This window comes from Elgaria multicarinata, chromosome 2, assembly GCF_023053635.1.
Source record: "Elgaria multicarinata webbii isolate HBS135686 ecotype San Diego chromosome 2, rElgMul1.1.pri, whole genome shotgun sequence".
Lineage (NCBI taxonomy): Eukaryota > Metazoa > Chordata > Lepidosauria > Squamata > Anguidae > Elgaria > Elgaria multicarinata.
In genome coordinates, this window is record NC_086172.1 from 82,463,796 (window position 1) to 82,475,256 (window position 11,461).

Sequence of the window (11,461 nt, forward strand, 5' to 3'; positions counted from 1 at the left end):
AATCCTATAAATGTGTTCCCCCACCTCAGAAAGAATATGTTTAAGTGCCAGTTTTAATACTGTCAGTAGTATTGTGTATTGCCAGATCATCACTTCTGTGTTTTCAGCATGAACATGTTTTTGCAATACTGTATCCTGTTTTAAGGATAAATTCTAATTGGCTATAAAGTCTAATTAGAAAGAGTAGTTACTATGATTCTAGACCAGTGAAATAAGTCTCCAGTTCCAACCTGTATAATTGTTGTGATGACGCCACCAATAAGATTGGTTTGTCATCAATGGGGGGAGTTGTTACAAGGTAGCTTCTGTGAGCAGTACTGACTTTTTTGTACACGGGTCTAATGAGAACGCATCACGTAACAGCCTGCAAATGTTAGCCATGGAACAAAATGGATTAAAGCTTGTCTTAGCTTGTTTCAACTTCAACCAGACATAACAGTCAAAAACAACCAAGAAAAACACACCGACATTGAAATTGCAATACCTAATGACAAAAATGTTGCAGAAAAGAAAAATATACATCACTGGATATGGAAGTTAAAGAACTATGGCACCAGGAAAAACTTACAATTATTTGTTACTCACATCAGTCACCAGCATGACATCGTCTACCGAAATACATGCATGCCAACATCCAGAAAGTAGTTATACTTAAAATATGTTCAATAGTCTGGACATTTCTGAATCAGTAAAAGACAACATGACTTGGCAAAGCCCATCATGTTCATCTAGAAAAACCACAAGCAAGAAAAGAGAGAGATGATGATAATAGCAACCCTGTTAATTTTTTAAAAAGTTTCTTTAAGAAGGATGAACAATTGTCAGCCACTGTTACAAAACATACGTCATGCCAATTATAGTAAACAAATTGGAAAGGAAGGTCTATGGGTCTAAAATGCATTATTTAATAGGAACTTCACTTCCAAATCATCCCAACTCACAGAAAACTCCCACTGCCAGCACACGTGTGCATGCACACACACACTCGGCATCACTCGATCAAAAAACATGCATGCACACATGCATTCACTCAAAGACCTTATGCACCCACACATTCTCACACACAAACACACACAAACTTCAGTCTTACCTCCTCCTGTTGCTGCTGCTGCTGCTGCTACTGCTTCTGCACTGCAGGGGGGGGGGGCTGGAGGCTGCGTTGCTAGAAGTTCCTGCACGCAGCCCCCAACCAGTCACCCCACTCTCACTACCCACCCCTTGCAGTGTCCATCTTGAATCTCACCCAAACTCACGCGAGATCTTGGCGTTCCCAGCCAGCTGCCGAGATCTTGCGTGATTTCGGGCGAGATTCAAGATGGCCGCCGCCACCACTCACTAAATCACCACTCATTTAGGCCTGGTAAGTTTATTAAGGCCCCGGCTTCCATTGGGGCCGGACAAAAGGGGGGGGGAAAGGTATTTCCAGCCGGACGCAGATTCCCCCCGTTTTCCGGGCGTGTCCGGCCGAATCCGGACGTTTGGTCACCCTGGCCCTATGTTCACTAGGAGACATCCAATATGCCTAATTAGTTTCCTTTACCCAATAAGAAGTACTCAGGAAATATGAACACTATTGGTAGTTCAGAAAGATGAACAAATCGTAGAACTTTATCATTTTAAAACAAACAATTTAAAGTTTATTTAATACAAGAAATGTTATTTCATATAACCAGGCATACAGTCCTTGGTTTCACCCTGCCTACTTTACCCCTTCTAACTTCCACTATCTAGATTTAGTTTCAATTCCTAAGGCCCTATCCTCAAAATTCTATCCTATCACCTATCTAACTTACTGTCTGCTCCTGCCTTTTATGTAGACTCAGGCCCTTTCTACACTGTTGTTTTTCCCCTGGGTCATCCCTGTGCATCCAAATGACACACAGGGGATCCTAGGGTCATCCGGGGATGAACCAGGGGAAACCCCAGGAAAACAGAAAACAGGGATTTCCCGTTTATTCTGTAGTCCTGGGACCGTGGGAGATGTGTGCATGCCTGCCCTGTTTCATCCCACCTCCTTGCAAGTAAACATGATGGGAAACAGGCACGGGCCATGGAGCTCTTCAGGCACTCCATGCCCATCGGGGGTAGGGGAGCAGGGTTGTGGTTTTTTTTTTTTTTAAAAAACAACAACTTACATTTTTGTTTGAAGCACAATTGCACTCATCTCCCCTGTTAAAAAAAAAAAGATGGGAGCAACATCCCTCCTTCCTCTTGGGATGTTGCGCGCACGTGTGGATCCAGGGGAGGATCTTGCAAGCAGAATATAGTGAGATCCTCCCCCCTCCCTCCCGGAAGGCCGGGAGGTATAGAAAGGGCCTCAGTCTCTTCACACCCATCTCTCTCCACTCCACTCCCATCTCTCTCCACTCACCTCTCACTCGCTCTCTGCCATACGATTAACCCTAACTTACCTGGGTTCTATTTAATACAGCAAACACATGGTATATACATTAATAGATATAACATGGTAAGCATTGTGATTTTGTCATAGTAGCTATAATCTCCATATTATCTGCTTTCATTAAAAAAAAAAGCAATTACACAAGTAGGAAAATATCTCCACCCCCCGCTTTCAGCAATAATACTCCATTTAATAATCCTCAACCCAAAACCCCTCCAAAAATACACTTTGGATGAAGAAAGGGAGAGGGAATCATCCTGAAAAGCCTCTTAAGATTTTTCTCCTTGATAAAGACCCATGTTGACTTTCTCTCTAGTAACTCTGCTCTGGATCCCTTTCAATCTGGATTCCGTCCTTTGCATTCCACTGAAACAGCCCTTACCAAGATCACCAATGATCTTCTCACTGCCAAGTCTAAGGGCCATTATTCCGTCCTTATTCTCCTTGATCTAACTGCAGCCTTTGACACGGTTGATCATGATCTTCTCTTAGATTCCCTCCATGACCTTGGACTCTGTGGCTCTGTCTATAACTGGTTCGCCTCCTACCTAGAGGGTCGCTCTTTCAGCGTGTCGGCTAACGGCAGCTCGTCCTCCTCCTTTCCCCTTTCAGTAGGGGTTCCGCAAGGCTCGGTGCTTGGCCCGTTGCTGTTTTCTCTATACATGCTGCCCTTGGGTAAACTTATTCAATCTCATGGCCTCCAATATCACCTGTATGCCGATGACACACAACTATATCTCTCATCTCCGGAACTTTCTCCTGATGTCCACAATCGTATCTCGGCATGTCTTTCAGATATCTCAGCCTGGCTGCTTCATCGCTGTTTGAAACTCAATATGGCAAAAACTGAACTGCTTGTTTTTCCTCCTAAACCTTCTCCTCACCTCTCATTCTCTCTTACTGTCAACGATGCCACGCTTACTCCGGTCAAGGAAGCTCGTAGTCTTGGCTTTATATTTGATTCCTCGCTCTCCTTTATTCCTCATATCGAGGCAGTAGCTAAATCTTGTCGTTTCTTCCTGTATAATATTGCCAGGATTCGACCATTTTTGTCTGTCTCTTCTGCCAAGACTCTCGTTCACGCACTGGTTATCTCTCAGTTGGACTACTGCAACCTCCTTCTCTCTGGCCTCCCCTCATCTCACATCAGTCCGCTGGTCTCTGTCCACCCCTCTGCCGCTAAGATCATCTTCCTGGCCCGCCGCTCTGACCATGTCACTCCACTTCTGAAATCTCTTCATTGGCTCCCAATTCACTCCAGAATCCAATATAAACTTCTCCTGTTGACCTTCAAAGCTTTTCACGGTCTAGCTCCTGCCTATCTTTCCTCTCTCATCTCACACTATTGCCCCGCTCGTGCTCTTCGCTCCTCTGATGCCATGCTTCTCGCCTGCCCAAGGACCTCCACTTCCCTTACTCGGCTTCGTCCTTTTTCCTCTGCTGCCCCTCATGCCTGGAACGCTCTTCCAGAACACTTGAGAACTACCAACTCAATCACAGCTTTTAAAACTCAGCTAAAAACTTTTCTTTTCCCTATAGCTTTTAAACATTGAGTTTGTTCTGACTCTATACTGTTAGCTTCACCCTACCCGGTGCCTGTTTCACTTCCCTGTGCCTGTTTGCATTCTCTTTCCCTCCTTATTGCTTACTACAACTTTATTAGATTGTAAGCCTATGCGGCAGGGTCTTGCTATTTACTGTGTGGTCTGTACAGCACCATGTACATCGATGGTGCTATGTAAATAAATAATAATAATAATAATAATAATAATAATAATAATAATAATAATACAGCTGACTCTTTGTTTTTGGTTTCCTGCTTTACAAATGTTTTTCTGATCCCTATTGCTATTGTTGTATAGTTCAAACCCTAGTTTCCGATAGCAGAATGATGACCCAGTTGGATACTGTCCAGAAATCTGTACAATTGAGCAAGTCTGGAGAAGTTTGTATGACTGTGTGATATTGCATTTCACTTTTTCATAATGCTGCCGTATGAGATTTCTATTTCTGTCTAATAATATTTCTTTTTTATTCATTTAACTCAGTAAAATAGGTGGTTACACACACACAGTGTTTTGTGTGCATATTGAGATTAGTCCTTGTGAAGTTAAGGTGGCTTGCACATAATGGCCATGATGCATATCATTTCTGTAGTATTAATTTAAAAAAATACAGTGGCGTTAGGTAAACAGTCTGCTGTGGGTGGAGGCACGCCTGCCTATGCAGAGAGAAAGGGTGTGTTTTAATTATTTATCTAGGATGCAATCCTATGCATGTTTAGACAGGAATAAGTTTAATAATTTCCAGCTTAGCTGCTTGAGGTATTGGGAGTTGTAGGATTTATTTTTGTCTAAATTGCTCTCTTAATTAATTGATATCTTCAATACCCAAGAGTTCTCAGGGCAGCAAATAACACAGCCACTGCAAGAAAATAATTTAAAAACATATCCCCTGACCTCAGCACGCGCGCGCGCGCGCGCGCACACACACACACACACACACACACACATCTAATACCAGCTCTAAATCCAGGAAGACAAGACATTCATTAATTGGCTCATTCCTTTTTCCTTGTGTGTCATGTCTTTTTAGATTGCAAGCAAGTGGGCAAGGGTTAGTCTTTTTACTGAATGATTGTAAGGTGCTCTGGGTATTTTTTTTGGGGGGGGGCTGAGGAGCAGCAGAAAAATACTATAAATTAAATAAAGAAAATGATGATAATGTGTTAATCACACTACCTGCAGCTGAAAAGGGTGGTGCACATGGAAGTGTGCTGGACCCATAAGAGCATGGGACTGAATGTACTTCCTTTCATAATTCCTACCACAACTTCAATCTCTTAAGAACATAAGAAGAGCCATACTGGATCAGATCAAGCGTCCATCTAGTCCAGCGTTCACACAGTGGCCAACCAGCTGTCAGCCAGGGACCTACAAGTAGGACACAGTGCAACAACACCCTCTCACTCATGTTCCCCAGAAACTGATGGGTATAGTCTTTTTGCTGCTGATCACACCTACCCTTCCCATTCATTTTGTGCTGATCTGGTCCACTTCCCAACTGGGTTGCATTCAAGTTGGTTGTTTTTACATATTTTTTTAAACTGAGGTACATTCTTGTTATTTGGTGTCTATGTCTTTCTCTTCTTTTGACATACTTCTGTATGTATGTGTGTTGTTGGATCCGAGTGTTGGAAGGCTGTAGATTGTGTTCTGGCTCTGGAACGTGGATGACATCACCAGTTCCATGTTCCTCCAATGGTAACCCCCTTTCTCTTCCTGATTTTTGAGCCATTCAAAATCCTCCATCTCGTAGTTGTCCTGGCACATCTAACTAGAACACTCAGGTCTTTTACACTTCTGTAAAGACTTGCATTGCTGAGTAGAGCACTTGATGCACAAATGAGGCAAGTCAATTGTGAGCTTTTATGGATTCAGCCAGGGAATCAGCAATATTTTTATTTAAAAACATTTTTATAGCACCACCTCGCCATTTCTGGCATTGTGGCGCTTTACAATAAAACATAAAACAATTTCCATTAAAGACCCTCAACACACATTAAAATTTAAACCACCCCTCTCCCAAACTCTTGTGAAAGTAAAAATACCTTACAGATGTGTTTAGAACAATTGACAGTAGGAGCCTTGGGTAAGCTTATTCAATCTCATGGCCTCCAATATCACCTGTATGCCGATGATACACAATTATATCTCTCATCTCCGGAACTTTCTCCTGATGTTCACGATCGTATCTCGGCATGCCTTTCTGATATCTCAGCCTGGCTGCTTCATCGTCGTTTGAAACTTAATATGGCAAAAACCGAACTGCTTGTTTTTCCTCCTAAACCTTCCCCTCTCCTCTCATTCTCTCTTACTGTCAACGATGTCACACTTACTCCGGTCAAGGAAGCTCGTAGTCTTGGCTTTATATTTGATTCCTCGCTCTCCTTTATTCCTCATATCGAGGCAGTAGCTAAATCCTGTTGTTTCTTCCTGTATAATATTGCCAGGATCCGACCATTTTTGTCTGTCTCTTCTGCCAAGACTCTCGTTCACGCACTGGTTATCTCTCGGTTGGACTACTGCAACCTTCTTCTCTCTGGCCTTCCTTCGTCTCACATCAGTCCGCTGGTCTCTGTCCACCACTCTGCCGCTAAGATCATCTTCTTGGCCCACCGCTCTGACCATGTCACTCCACTTTTGAAATCTCTTCATTGGCTTCCAATTCACTCCAGAATCCAATACAAACTTCTCCTGTTGACCTTCAAAGCTTTTCACGGCCTAGCTCCTGCCTATCTTTCCTCTCTCATCTCACACTATTGCCCCGCTCGTGCTCTTCGCTCCTCTGATGCCATGCTTCTCGCCTGCCCAAGGACCTCCACTTCCCTTACTCGGCTTCGTCCTTTTTCTTCTGCTGCCCCTTACGCCTGGAACGCTCTTCCAGAACACTTGAGAACTACAAACTCAATCACAGCTTTCAAAACTCAGCTAAAAACCTTTCTGTTCCCTATAGCTTTTAAATATTGAGTTTGTTCTGACTCTATACTGTTTAGCTTCACCCTACCCAGTGCCTGTTTACACTTCCCTGTGCCTGTTTGCATTCTCTTTCCCTCCTTATTGTTTACTACAACTTTATTAGATTGTAAGCCTATGCGGCAGGGTCTTGCTATTTACTGTGTAATCTGTACAGCACCATGTACATTGATGGTGCTATATAAATAAATAAATAAATAAATAAATAAATAAATAAATAAATCATCATCATCATCATCATCATCATCATCATCATCTCCTTATGGCAAATTGTTCCACAACCGGGGACCAATCACTGAAAAAGTCCTGGCTCCTGCACATTCCAAATTGTAATGGGGACCATCAGGGCATCCTGCTCCTGAGAACAAGTCTGCCAATGGTGGGACACAGGAGTGAGGCGAGCACTCAAGCAACCAGGGCCCAGGCAGTGCAGGGCTTTATACATAGTTAACAAAATCTTGTAGTGCACCCTAGCAGCCACCGGCAGCCAGTGAACCTCTTGAAACCCCAAAGTGATAAAAGATCACTTCGGAAGACCCTTAGCCAACCTGGCTGCCACATTTTGAACAGCCTGTATTAGCTGGATTTGCTTCAAGGGAAGCCCTGTATACAACAAGTTGCAATAATCAAGCCTGGAGATGACCAGGGCCTCTGACAAAAAGAGGCAAACTTGGTGCAAAGCAGCTCCAGACAACAGCCCCCACCTACGATGACATAGGTAGGGATTGGTCAAGAATGACACCCAGGTCTCGTGCCTCGGTCAGATTCCTGAAGATGAAACATCTGCAAACTCCTGCATCGAATCTGCCAGTCACTGATAGCGACCAACCACCATCAACTCAGTCTTCTCTGGATTAAACTTCAACTTGCTTCCAATTATAGATCTCAACCAGGCACTGAGACAGAACAACAACTGCCCCACTGAAGTCTGAGCCCACCGAGATATAAAGCTGGGCATCATTAGGGTACATATAGTACCTCAGCCCGTGGGCTCTAATTAACTCTGCCAGTGGCCTCACATACACATTGAACATGAAAGGTGAAAGGATAGAACCCTGTGGAACTCCACAGGGAAGGGCTGTGGGGGCAGATGCACAAGTGCCCACGGTAGCCAACTGAGCCCTTTCATCCAGGTAGGACTGGAGCAAGGCAAGAGCCAGGCCGTCCAGTCCTACCTTGGTCCTCAACTGTCTAATTAACAATTCATGGTCCACTATGTCGAAGGCTGCTGAGAGGTCCAATAACAGCAAGATGGACAGATGACTTTTGTCCATCACTAAAAAAAGATCATCACAGACTGCGGCAAGGGCAGTCTCCGTGCTGTGACCTGACCTGAAGCCAGATTGAAAAACATCTAGAAAATCTGAGTAATGGAGAAATTGTTGAACCTGCTCCAGTACCACTTTCTCCACCAATTTACTCAGAAAAGGAAGGTTGGAGACTGGTTGGTAGTTTGCTGGCAATGATGGATCAGGAGTTGTTTTTTAAGGACACTAGCCAGTTTTAGGCAGGTGGGCATCCTAGCCTCCATCAGGGATGCATTCACCACTGCCGTTACAAGTGGACCTACCACTGACCAAGCAGGGCGTATCAACCAAGTTGGACACAGTGTAAACTATTAAATAAATCAAATTCATTATCCAATTTATACTGTATGTCTCATTGTCCTTGCATCGCCTCCAAACTATTTCCTGGGGACTTTTGGTTGGGCTGAATTGCAGAGGTTGGTGTAAGAGTGTGTACTAGATCTAAAATGGGTGGTTCGTATGTCTTTTCTATAACCTCTAAATTGATCAAATTATATGATCTATCAGCCCTTCCCCATTCGCAAAACTCTGGCTGTTTTAATCTATGACCCCATATGTCCCACGGGGGCATAAGATTTTCAGAGAACCTTGAGACTATCATTCCTTTGTATAAAAGTTTGGCTACTGGCTCAGGGTAAGCTCACACAATAATTAGTACTCTAGAACTCAGCTCATAATCACCACACTGTTGCAATTAAGTGTATTTTTGCATGCCAATTATAAATAACAAGTTTTACTAGATGATTGTGTTTGGTTTCTCTTTATTATAAGAAACTGTAGGCACCAAGGACCTGAATCAAATCCAACCACATTGGAAAAATATGGTATATTACTGAGTCTTAGGGATTCTTTAAATGAGGTTTACAAACTGAGTGATGTTGCATCTGCTTTGTGACATTACACCTGCACAGCAGGGAGATAGGCTGGTGCACGTATCAAGGAGCAAAATATAAGATTCAACAATTTAGTAATTTTGGAGGTAGAGTAGTCACAAAACGAAATATAATATGAGCCAGCCAAGATCTTCAGGAGAGGCCCTTTTTTCGATACTACAGCCTTCAGAAGTGTATTTGGTGGCGACATGTGGAAGGGCCTTCTCGGTGGCTTCTCCCTGGCTGTGGAACTCCCTGCTGAGGGAGGCTAGTTTGGCTCCCTATCTGTTGTCCTTCTGCCAAAATGGCAAAAGGTGTTTGTATTCAAGCAAGCCTTTGGCATATGTAGGTTTGTGGCTGTTTTTATTCTGATATGTATATCATTTATATCTCACCTTTCTTCCACTGTGGAACGCAAGATATTGACATTAGTTTCCCAGGTGATCTCTCCTTCAAGCACTGACCAGATCCAGCCAAACCTGTTTAGCTTCAGCAATGTAGCTTCCTAATGTGTCTGTCTTCAGAGCATGTCCTGAGACCAATATCTCTTAGGCTTTGCCAATATTACTTTGTCCAAAAAGCCTATGCAAATTTACTGGGAATGAGTCATAAGTTATAGACATAGGGTGTGAATTTAGATTCCTAAATTGCACAGATGAATCTAATCCAGCTCTAGTCTCAGGCGTTCTGTATTGCTTGTTACAGAACAAGCAGTAACCTTAGATGTGGTTGTGCATTACCAACCACATCAAAAGACTATCTAGCCAAAAGACTATCCAGGTACAAAACAGGGCAGCACATTTACTAACAGGGACTGGCCAACGAGACCACATAATACCTGTCCTTTTCGAGATTCATTGGGCCCAATTCAAAGTGCTGGTATTAACATTCAAAGCCCCAAACAGCTTGGGGCCAGGCTATCTGTAGGAACGCCTCCTCCCATATGTTCCTGACCGGACCCCAAGATCATCCTCAGGGGTTCTTCTCCATGAGCCCCTGCCAAAGGAAGTGAGGTAGGTGGCTACTAGGAGGAAGGTCTCCTCTGCTGTGACACCCCGGCTGTGGAATGAGCTCCCTAAAGAGCCTGGCACCTACACTACACTCTTTTAGACACCAGGTGAAGACCTTTTTATTTTCTCAGCATTTTAACAGTCTATAAACTTAATTTTAATTTTGTTGTTTAAAATTTGTATTTTAAATCTGTATTTATTTCTACGTTGTTGCTAGCTTTTATCCTGGTTGTGTTTTTATATTTTATTTTATACTATGCTTTTATACTGTTTGTTTTATATTTTGAATGCTTTTCATGGTTTCAATTTTTGTAAACCGCCCAGAAAGCTTCAGCTATTGGGTGGTATAAAAATGCAATAAATAAATAAATAAATAGCCAATACAGGGCATCATCATACGGGGGAAAATAATGTTTTCTCTGCCCTCATGTTTGTCCCTCATTACTTTCTCTTTTGAGGAAGAGGAAGTAATGAGGCTCATTCAGTGGGCTGTTTTGATCACATTGCTTCTCCTGCATACAGCAGGGGATAGCAGCAAGTTCCATCCCAAAAAATGTCGGACTTACTGGGGTGATTTTTTGTCACTAGAAGAAGGCTAGAAAAAGCAGGAGGCAGACAACGTCGTGAGATGGAGCTGAGAAAATCCGTGAGTGCCCAGTAACAAATGTGCAATAAAACACTCACCTGATGAAGCTCTCAGTCTGGCTTGGATGAATGTTTTTGTGCAGATGGAGTTAAGCTTCCTGATGCACATCCATACTCATATCAACAATGTGCACAGAAGGCAACTTATGCACATGGATGTCTTGCTGGTTTTTCTCATCTTAAGCATATATTTATAGAAAGATCAGGCTATATTGAAGTTCTGTATACCAATGCAAAAACTATAAATATATTATTTGCATGACAAAATGTAGGCATCTTCCATTTCCTGAGCTGACTCAACTTCCCTGGGCATGCAGTTAGTGATAAGTTCAGATGATCACAGTGGGGGAAGCAACTATTATTGCTGCTTCTCCTGCCCCCTGGGGCATGCCATGCACGTGACTGCCATTGGCATTATTCCCCGTGCTGCAGTGTGGGTTGGTGTGTCATCTGAACCTGGTGTGCAGCACAGCAGTGGGAGGGCATCATACCCAATTTGAAAACCACAACATGCAGTAGAGCTTGTAAGGTGGGTGCAAAGCCCACCCACCCCCCATGCCACATGCCGGGTTCGGATGACATGCCAATCCGTGCTACAGTGCAGGGAATAATGCAAATGGCAGTCATGTGCACAGCACATGTGCTGGGAAGGGAGAGTAGCAGCTATGAAGGATGCTTCCCCCACTGTGAT